The sequence below is a fragment of the Xenia sp. Carnegie-2017 genome, unplaced genomic scaffold (genome assembly GCF_021976095.1).
Source record: "Xenia sp. Carnegie-2017 unplaced genomic scaffold, XeniaSp_v1 HiC_scaffold_24, whole genome shotgun sequence".
Lineage (NCBI taxonomy): Eukaryota > Metazoa > Cnidaria > Anthozoa > Malacalcyonacea > Xeniidae > Xenia > Xenia sp. Carnegie-2017.
In genome coordinates this window covers 8267399-8278503 of record NW_025813487.1, presented here as the reverse complement: position 1 = coordinate 8278503, position 11105 = coordinate 8267399, and the positions used below count along the sequence as shown (strand labels likewise).

General features: G+C 32.6%; 1 long non-coding RNA gene across 1 annotated transcript; it reads right to left on the bottom strand.

Moving 5' to 3' along the window:
• Positions 1–207: 207 nt before the first annotated feature.
• On the bottom strand, positions 208–8573 carry LOC124450558. The gene is made up of 2 exons (XR_006950085.1): positions 5146–8573; positions 208–1194 (listed from the first exon to the last, which is right to left on the bottom strand). It is a non-coding gene; the product is annotated as an uncharacterized LOC124450558 (long non-coding RNA).
• Positions 8574–11105: the final 2532 nt, after the last annotated feature.

Genomic DNA, 11105 nt, shown 5'->3' with positions numbered 1-11105 from the left:
TGGATAACCACATTCATCAAGAGCATCAAGCACAACTAACATTTGCTTGGGAACTTCTGAGATATTATAAAACAACTCGGTGAAAAGAACGGAAAATAATCCTTCAACATTCATGCAATTCAAAGGCTCAGAGAGTTTACCTGAAAGTTTTTTCACAAGAAGTTGTTTGTAAGCAGGAAAGTTACGACTAATTTGCATCGCTAAAGATTGAAGAAGTACATTGGCTTTATTGTAACGACTGTTGTTGTGTTGAAAGAAATGAACTGCAGTCAAATATTGTGAATAACGTTTACATAAAGTAGCTGCAATTACAGACTTTCCCATGCCAGCTACAGCAGAGATAATAAATGCACGATTTTGAGAACTTTCGTCTTCAAACCAATCTAAAAACTCTTTAAAAACCCATTCCCGTGTTCCATGCAAATATTTTTCATAATGATGCCTAATTTCACTTTCAAAGTTACAGCTAACAAGGTTTTTTGTCAAAATATCTTCTTCTGGACGTAAGTGAGGGTGATGTCGTATTTCATGTACTTCTTTAAATAATTCTAAATGTTTCTCTACATCCTCCACTGTTCTCTTAATACCTCTCTGAACAGTTTTGATATCAGTTAAATCGCTCTTTAATCCGTCCCATTCTCTCAAAATTCTTTTATATTCTTCATTACCAAACAACTCTTTTTCAATCTATCTATTTCTTCCTGACTTATTCCTAAACGAACTAATGGTTCGCTTATTTCCAGCCAAAATTTTCAAAGTCATCAGAGCTTACTGAAGTGCTAGGTAAATGAGCAAAACGACCATTACGAAATAACCTGATACGGGTAATATCTGCTTCAGTTGAATGATCATTGACATTAGGCATGTTTCCATATTGGATCACGAGGTGGTTTTAAACCACAAATATTACGCAGGAGAATACAAAGTAAAGTAATGTCAAACTTATTTTCATTTGGTAATATTGGAGGAGGAGGATACAGTAGATCCCATTGATGTTGCTTTATTTGCTTACATTTTAGCGACAAAAGCTTAAGATGATTTTCTGTGTCATTTAAAACATTAAATAAATCAGTACCTGAAAGTTGTTTCCTCAATGTAATCCTTAAAGCTTCTCCACCAACATCAACAATTAATCTCATCAACTTAAAGCCATTAGTTTTCATGTCTGAGCTCAAGACAGACATAATGTTGTTCCTGCAGAAAAAAGTAGGTAAGACTTCCATGGTACAAATTCATTGTGATTATAAAGGAAAATCTGCGGCCGGTTACATGAAGGCAGGAAAGTTTTATCCATTAGATGGCAAATTGTTTTGAACTTTTACAAAATCTCTTAAAAAAGGAATGATATGTGATTTGAACTGAGCAATCATTGAAATAAAGTATTGTTTCTAAGATTACAAAATTTCTTTCCCCTAAGGAAAATATTAACACCTTTTTTTACAAGTTTGAAAATTTTATTATCCGACGAATAATGCTATCCAGGCTTTGTGCAACCGTCCCCAGATACACAACGTACATAAAAATAGGTACGTGTGTGTACATGTGGGTAGCCTTGACCAAAATTACAGTATATGGAACAAACAGTAGTCAGTAGTCCAAGTACTTAGTGTTGTATTTTTCATTAAGTGAAGTCACAAGGCCATTCCCAAGGTCAAGTCCCAAGGTCATTCCGTAATAATAACATATGAAAAATAACAAAAAATATTTTCATGTCAAAATGCCACAAAATGAAATCATTCCTTCTTTTGGCACTTCTCTGGTACAAACCTACGGTGGCTAACAAGGGACACCACATTAAATAATAAGAATCATACAAAATAAAGATATTAATATATACACAAAATACATTACACACATACAAATTAAAACACACACACAAAGTACATTATACACACACAAAATAAAAATATACACACAAAATAAAAATACACACACAAAATATGATCGCGGGCGCTTGCAGTGTTGGATAGCTGACTACTATCAGTTTATAATAAGGTTGTAATCAGTTATGTGTAATTGGGATTTTAATATGTGGTGGTCGACTAGTACTTGTCGTCGTATTTAACAGTTTTACTGCGAAATATTTTAAATGACATTTGGAAAGGAATCGAAAGCAAGTTCTTGCGATACTGAAGCGAAAAACAAATAAGAGAAACAATAAGCAATTATTGGATGAGGTTGAGCATGATATGAAGAATAATTCAGACCGAGTTCAATGTAACAATGTTATCTGAAGAAGCGAAGCTGAGGCAAAAAATCACAATTACACATATCTGATTACAACCTTACAATAAACTGATAGTAGTCAGCTATCCGACACTGCAAGCGCCCGCGATCATATTTTGTGTTCGTATTTTTATTTTGTGTGTGTGATGTATATTGCATATGTATTAATATCTTTATTTTGTATGATTCTTATTATATTGTGTGTTGTCCCTTGTGAGCCACCGTACAAAACGTTCTCTGTGCTGAATGTTTAATAAAATGCCCAGTAATTATCATTATCTCTCCTTTTTAATGCTCTCCAACGCTCAGTGCATGTTATGTGTGCAGGTGTTCACGTGCTAATATCGTGCAAAGGAAGCTTGCAAAAAACAATAAATTTCAATGATAGAACGATAAGTTCTTCGCCATTTTGAATTAAAACGATTCTTTTTAAATGAATATGATATCTTATTTGTCTAACAATGGTGTGGAGAAAAGATGTATTAAATCGGTTTGTAGCGTTGTACGAATATTTGCTTATTGATAGGACTATGTGCAGATGATTCTGTTCCAATTTAAATTTTATGTTTAATGTTAAAATGAGGAGGCATTGCACATGGTACATATATCATTGCTGATGTAGTTATTTTCCATAGAGCCATAATATATTTAAATTCTTCGTCATTTTTGACGATCTGTTAAATCCAAATCGTCGTCATTACTAATGGAAATAAATACAAAGAAAACTATATCCTGTCTGCTTTACATTTTCCTCACCAAAAACAGAACACAGGGTGAGAGATAAACAACGTGATATACGAATAAAATACCGAACAAAATACAAACACAAACTGCACAGTGTAGCTATCAAGTTCCAAGCATTGACTATACTAGACGAAACAATACTATTCGTTATCGTTCGCATTTGCTTCTATGAACGAGGACACAGCCGAAGATATCACGACAGATACTGCCTCACTCAGACACTTTTTCTGTACTGTCACCAAAATTTTTTTTAGAAAAATGAAATCTGTCTATGATTTTAAGCCTTTCTGAGAAAAATTCAAAATTTGGTGAAATCAAGAAGCTTTTATGGCATTTTGAAGTTGTGCATTTTTGCCCAACGTCGTCGATTTCTATAATACAAAAGAAACTGGCACTAGAAGGTATTTTGACGTCATCCAATATAGTCAGCATTCGGGCATATTTAGCTTATATTAAACATATACGTTCTTTCACGCTGTTTAATTATATGTCTTAAGTAAGAGATGAATCAAAATCAGACTTGAGTGTTCAGTCTAATCTCATTATTTTAAGCCCTGGAAAATTGGCATTCTTTTGATTCGGCAAACTACTAAACTGACGCTCCAAATCCTCTGGTTTTAATCGAGCCAAACAAAGTGTTGAAGCACTGAAAGGCTTAAATACGCGCTTTGCTTCAAAACCAGATATTCCGTCTTCGCTTGGCCTCGGGCCTTCTATCATTATAAGACATATTGTGAAGACTCATACGAGAGCAAAGGTTTGACTCATTCGTACAATTGGCTGCAACGGAAAGATTTACCTTTTTTCTGATTTTACTAGTGCAAAGGCAATGCTTTTAGAAGCTTGTAGACTTAAGTTTTGCCTCAGCCAGAATTGACTTTATAGCAATTGAATATATGACTCGTGTAACACGGGTACCTGGATGACGTCAGAAAATTAGCTAGTTTCAGGCTCCTCATTATCACGGACATGGTTCACAAGAATATACCATTTAGTGAATTTAACGCTTTACAAAAATCAAACGATTTGACCAAATTTAAATTTTTGCTCAACGAGGCTTAAAATTATCTTCAGATTTGATATTGCTAAAAAATTTTTTGATGAAAGGACGACTAACAGGTGAAATGCCTATTTTAACAGTATAAAATATAAACGTACATAGAAGGAATAAACATTTTATCAGCCTGGCTTCACCACTGAAAATTTATTCTTTAAAATTCATAACCATTATCATTGTTTAAAGTATTATGATAAAAATGAGCAGGTGTAATTTATTTGGACTAATACTTCATTCACGACTTAGGACCAAGAGGAAGACATAATGTAATAGGGGCACAGTTATAGGAACATATAGTATAATTTTATATTGAACATACAGTAGATTGCATTGAATATTTTTTTGTCATGCATTATCTTAGTCCACAAGTGATTACCATAGTGGCAGTCAGACACAACCATTTTTTGATCAATAGGTGCACTAAGTTGGCAAACATACAGCGTACTATGTTTTCACCAGATTGTAATCATTCACTATTTTTAGTTCTGGCAGTACAAATTAAATTGGCACAATAATTCAAAATTATTGGCTTAAAAATGTGATTTAACGAAAGAAATAGCCCCAATCAACGTTTTTCTTGTAAAACTTCCAAAAACTTGTAACAATTTTAAGGTAGTCGTAAACAAAAACTGTGTTCTCAATGCACAAATGTACTAAAATTTAGCGTTTATCAAAGTTATTCAAAAACGAGTGTGAACGACCAATATGGCCACCGTCTATTTTTAAGGAGAAAACCGCTGAGACTTTTGGCTTAACCTTTGTTACAGATGCGCTATCTAGCGTATATAAGATATCTATGCGATCAGCGCTGAGAAATTTCTTACGCTCTGCTGACGTAGGAGCTTTTTCCAATTGACAGATGAATGGTTGGTTTCAGTGCAATAGACACATCGTCTTTGTTTAACTTCGTGTTGGCGCTTTGTAATGCACTAAATCTGGGATGGCTCAAAAATGATGTTCTTAACGTCATGCTTATCATGAATTTTGATGGCAATTCTCTCCGTCCATTTCCTAAGTGCGTCAGTAAGTTGGATAAATCCCATTGCTTATGATTATCATCCATGCGCACTAAATCACCCCGAAGTGTCTCTAACTTATTAAGTTACATGCGAGCATACCCGTTTACCTTTTAGTTTTCCCATAGTTTCAAGTGATTGAACGGTGAAAAAAGTTTATCATAAATTGCGCGGATCCTAATGCAGTGTGTTCCCGGTATGTTAGGTAAATCCATGATGTTCTGTACATCTGGGCGCTGAATATTTCACTGGTATCTTTAAACTTCACTGTAGGATATTCTTTGCCCGCTGATATCCTTTGACAGAAAAGGCTAAACCGTCTATGCACGATTTAATCTTGAGCAGTAGCAGATCGAGAGGTAGTCACAGCGAGCAGCAGTGAGCAATGGAATTGTCTCGAGGGGATTGAAAATGTAAATATATTCTAAAATGTGCAGCAGTAATTTATTTTGATTAACCCTAGATCCGACACTGCTTGGGAGACAGTAATTTTCCAGCAATTCTTATTCTTTGGTTCTTCTTTCTCCCAAGCACCGTTGGCCTGTTTTACCTTGATCGTCAACTTCAAACAAGCAAATCTCTCAAACTCTAAGTTGATTTCATTTACCCATTTTTCGATTTTGTCATCTTTATCATCTCTCTCAATTCGAAGTTCTTGAATTCTGAGTTTCAGTTGATTAATTTCTGAAATTAGTTTACCTACTGTAGTTTTCTGCCGGTTTTGCTGGCTCAATCTGAAAACAACTTGCAAATTCATTGTGAATTTTTTAGTTCAGAGATCACGCATTAAACATTTATATAGTTTACATTGATATTTCATTTACGTTTGAATTATAATCATATTCCTTAGTTTCACGAAAAATAATTCATAAAGTTCAACAGCTTCTAAAGCTGTTCGTGACTAGTCGGATCCAGTGGAACCTGACTTAATCTAAAATTTTTGTACCATTGACAACTTCAAAAAGCAAAGTACTTGTCCTATAGAAACAACATTGTATTTCACAACGCCATAGAGAATGATCTTCAAGCAACTTTGAACTCTAAAAATCGGCTTTAACATCAAGACCTTGCTCATCACCTTGCTTTTCCTTGAGGCGATTTATATACGTTTCAAAAAGCCTCAGCTCAAGTCTGGACTAAAGGCTGCTGAAGATTTTGATATTTTTTTTAATTTCATTGGTGTAATTCTAGACAGTAACATCTCCTTTCATCGCCTTTCTTTCTTTTCATTGCTTACGTCATTTCCTTGTAACAACTATTTAAGATCACGCATGTTTGTAAACAATGACTTAGCTTGATAATGACTTTGAACTAAAGTCGAAATATTGCTTTGAATCTTGTCTCTTGCTTTTATAACTCGAATTTTGAGTTTACAACATAATGTTTTTTGGAGTGTGTTTATTCCTTTTATGTATTGTATGTTTACGCTCATTCAAAATTAACAAAGAGGTATGTTCAAACAGTGTAAAATGTACTGCCATGTTTCATATTTACTAATATAATTCACTCGCATGTTTATAATATTGACAATAACAAGATAAAAGAAGCATTTATGTATTTCAACTTTAATGAAATCGATGTCATTGTTTGTTACTTGAAAACGATTAAATTCGGTGCAACTGTTAGTTTATTACATAGTTTACTGACAAATTTTCAGTCTTAGAAAACGGATCCTATGAACACAAAGTGAGCGTACGATAGTCTGATTTGCCCATTTAAAAAATCGTATGAAAATAAAGCTTGTTCTATTTTCGGTCTTAGAAAACGGATCCTATGAACACAAAGTGAGCGTACGATAGTCTGATTTGCCCATTTAAAAAATCGTATGAAAATAAAGCTTGTTCTATTTTCATCAAACAAACTCAAAGAAAACTGATTAGTCAAATTACACAGATTTGAAAAGGACAAGTAAAAAAGAACAAAATACGAAAAATATATCGATAAATCTTCTGGATAACACAAATATAAATATCTAAACGAACATAAATATCAACAAAATCATCCGATCGTCTGAGCAAGTAACCAAATTAAAGTCGGAACCGAAACAATCAGATACGACAAATCGGGTCGTGTGAACGGGCCTATATGCATAACAAACGCAAATCATGAATTTTCAGTGCTATGAATGTATTTTAGTGTTAACAGCAGAGAACGTTGATTCCAAGAGAACATAATGCACATTCAAGTATGCATGTACAGAAATAAACAATCCCAAGAATTCAACATAAACTTTTCTACAAACATCTTCTTTCAAAAATGCAATTCTACTTCATTTTACACGCTACATTTAACCTACATGTATAGATAATGTCTTTGGCAGAGTGCTTACATGCTAACTATATTCACATGTAAAATAAATTTTTGCGAAGCATTTTTTGATTGAAGTGTTAAAACATTTTTGTTTACTTTACTACAATTTGGCACATGGAACAATTTAAACAAAAGCATACGATGAAAATCATTTTCATGATAATTTTGCTAAACACCACCACATCAAAAGAAGTAAAATTTTAAGAAGATCCGTGTTTAATCCTCTATCCGTGTTTTAACTCCACATGCGTGTTTTTTCCCAACCCAAATTGGACTATATACCAGACAGACAGTACATCCTACTAAGTACAAGTTGCTAGTACTAGTCGCTGGAAGGGATAAAATTGATATTTGTTATCGCTTGCGTTAATATGTGTGAGCTAAGAAATATTTAATACGCTACGTCCGAATTACAATTTGCCAACCTTTTGAAGTTAGTAAAGATAAATTCTTTGATTAAGTACCTAGTCTTAAATTAATAAGAGAAAGCATCGTCCAAATGAGCTATAAAGGTTCGGAAAGATAAACATGCCATTAAACTGAGGTCAAATTTATAAATATAATACTACAAAAATGTACATAAATGTAGCTCAGTAAAACCTTTCACTGCTTTCTATTGTATTAAAACATGAAGTATATGAAATAAACAAGCAAAGTAATTGATTATTTGTGATAGAGCAACTATGAAGGCTTTATTATTATTCATTCGTTCCTTTGTTGCAATTCTAAATGTCATCATGCCATGTACAAAGTAAGCACAAAGGTTGTATGCTTAAAACAATCATATGAACGAGTCAAAAATCTGAACATGAAGCTAGTATATTTATTGGTAAAAGCAAAGTCACATAACAATGCCCCTACTTCTTATCAGACGTGTGTACACAGCTAGCAAAATTATGTGATAGTTTTTGCCTCAATCCATGTCAATAAACTTATGGCAGTGTAGGTATATAATTCATCGTGAATATCCCACATGATTCAGATATCATTCCATTTGTAAATTGTTCTGTTTACCCATTTAATACAATGTTCTTGTAGCTTGGTTAGCAGTTAGAGCATTTTAATGTATAATTCTTAATATAAAATGTTTGATTTTGAATTAAATGTGTATTTTGTAATGGTGAAGGATGAATGTGTATAAATGCTCATCTTTGCAAAATTAAGTGTCTTGCTACATATATATGTGGCACATTACACTAAAAATTACTGAAATCAATTGAATTAGTACACGAATGCATACATATCAGTTTAAAAATCATAATCATCATTCATACTTTAATGGTACATCAATCTTTTATCCATGTAAGTTTTGTTACATAAACACATTTAAATTGCGAACGAAAATGAAGAGTGAATCAGGATCTCCATCAACAAATAGTCTAATAACACATCAATGACATCCATATAGAACATTCTAGTTATATAACTAAGTATACATCATTGACTAAAACAATTGTTATAGAAATAAAAATACATAAATAAGAACCTCATGCAGAGTACATAATTACATTGAGTTTAGTCAAATTCAAAGGACTACTGCTAAATCTTATAAAGTTTCACAAGTTTTAACTCAAGAATAGAAAATCACCTATCTAAGACAGGATTTGAATGTTAATGATTAAGACACGATTTTCGAAACTGTGAATGGATCTTTTCCTTCATTAATCCAAAATTCCATACATGTATATTCTTGCATAAGTCAGTTCGTAATATAAAAACCTTTGTTATCAAATAAACCATTATAAATTATGAATACGTGGCAAACATCAATTGCACGCAATTATAATTACTTATGATCAATAAAACACTGTAGATACAACAGTAAAGGATGCAATGAAAGTAAACCTTAAAACTGTTAAACAAACATGATCAAAAGTATAATTTTAAAAGCTCACAGTGTTGCATAAATCAACATTTCACAAAAATAGATTCGGTTGCGTTCTTTCTCTGTGTTAAAACATTCTTCCTATAATTAACATTTGCTCATTTTACAAATGTTCTTACTTTTAAAATGAATGGTTTGTTCAATACAATTAACAACATTTTGTTTGACACACAGGGGATTAGTCAAAAGTGGCGTTGGAAAAGAGAGGTGATGCATGATTGGACATTCTATCCTCCCTACATAAATTTTCACAGATTCCCATTTTTTCCATAGACAAGTATGCTATTTCACCTCTCCTATACCTTTGAATGGGTTTTGCTTTCCTTTACCATGCAGCTTATTGTCAATAGTTAGAAAGTTGGTATATCACTTTAGATATGATTTCTCATGCATGTTTAGTCATACTTTATCGAGATGCTGCTTTAGCTAATTTGTTATGTCGGTAATGTAGTTCTAAAATATCGCTTAATTTTTCTGAAATTACCCTCGTTTTAGAAGTAAGACGACCGTGTGAACAAAATTATGCTTGCTTTAGTTCTTTACATGTCACAAACTCAACAAACGGACGAGAGATTTAATATAAACAACGCGACCACATACATATTAGTTAAAAATGGTGATAACTATTCATACCTTATTGTTACATCAATCTTTCATCCATATAAGTTTTGCTTTATAAACACATTTAAATAGCGAACGAAAATGAAGAGTGAGTCAGGATCTCTTTCAACAAACAGTATAATAACACATTAATGACATCTATGTAGAACATTCTAGTTATATAACTAAGTATACATCACTGACTAGAAACAATTGTTATAGAAAGAAAAATACATAAATAACAACCTCATACGAAGTGCATGATAACATTGAAATTATTCAAATTCCATAGGACTAATGCTAAATCTTATAAAGTTTCACAAGTTTTAACTCAGGAATAGAGAATCACCTATCTAAGACAGGATTTGAATGCCAATGATTAAGACACGATTTTCGAAACTGTGAATGGATTTTTCCCTTCGTTAATCAAATATTCCATACATGTATATTCTTGCATAAGTCAGTTCTTATTATAAAAAACCTTTGTTATTGAATAAACCATTGTAAATTATAAATACATGGCAAACATCAACTGCACGCAATTATAATTACTTATGATCAATAAAAACACTGTAGATACAACAGTAAAGGATGCAATGAAAGTAAATTTTAAAACTGTTAAACTAACATGATCAAAAGTATAATTTTAAAAGCTCACTGTGTTGCATGAATCAACATTTCACAAAAATAGATTCGGTTGCGTTCTTTCTCTGTGTAAAACATTCTTCCTATAATTAACATTTGCTTATTTTACAAATGTTCTTACTTTTAAAATGAATGGTTTGTTCAATACAATTAACAACATTTTGTTAGACACACAGCGATTAGTCAAAAGTGGCGTTGGAAAAAGAGAGGTGATGCATGATTGGACATTCTATCCTCCTACATAAATTTTCACAGATTCCCATTTTTCCATAGACAAGTATGCTATTTCACCTCTCCTATACCTTTGAATGGGTTTTGCTTTCCTTTACCATGCAGCTTATTGTCAATAGTTAGAAAGTTGGTATATCAATTTAGATATGATTTCTCATGCACGTTTAGTCATACTTTATCGCGATGCCGCTTTAGCTAATTTGTTATGTCGGTAATGTAGTTCTAAAATATCACTTAATTTTTCTAAAATTACCTTCGTTTAAAAGTAAGACGACCGTGTGAACAAAATTATGCTTGCTTTAGTTCTTTACATGTCACATACTCAACAAACGGATGAAAGATTTAATATAAACAACGCGACCACATACATATTAGTTAAAAATGGTGATAA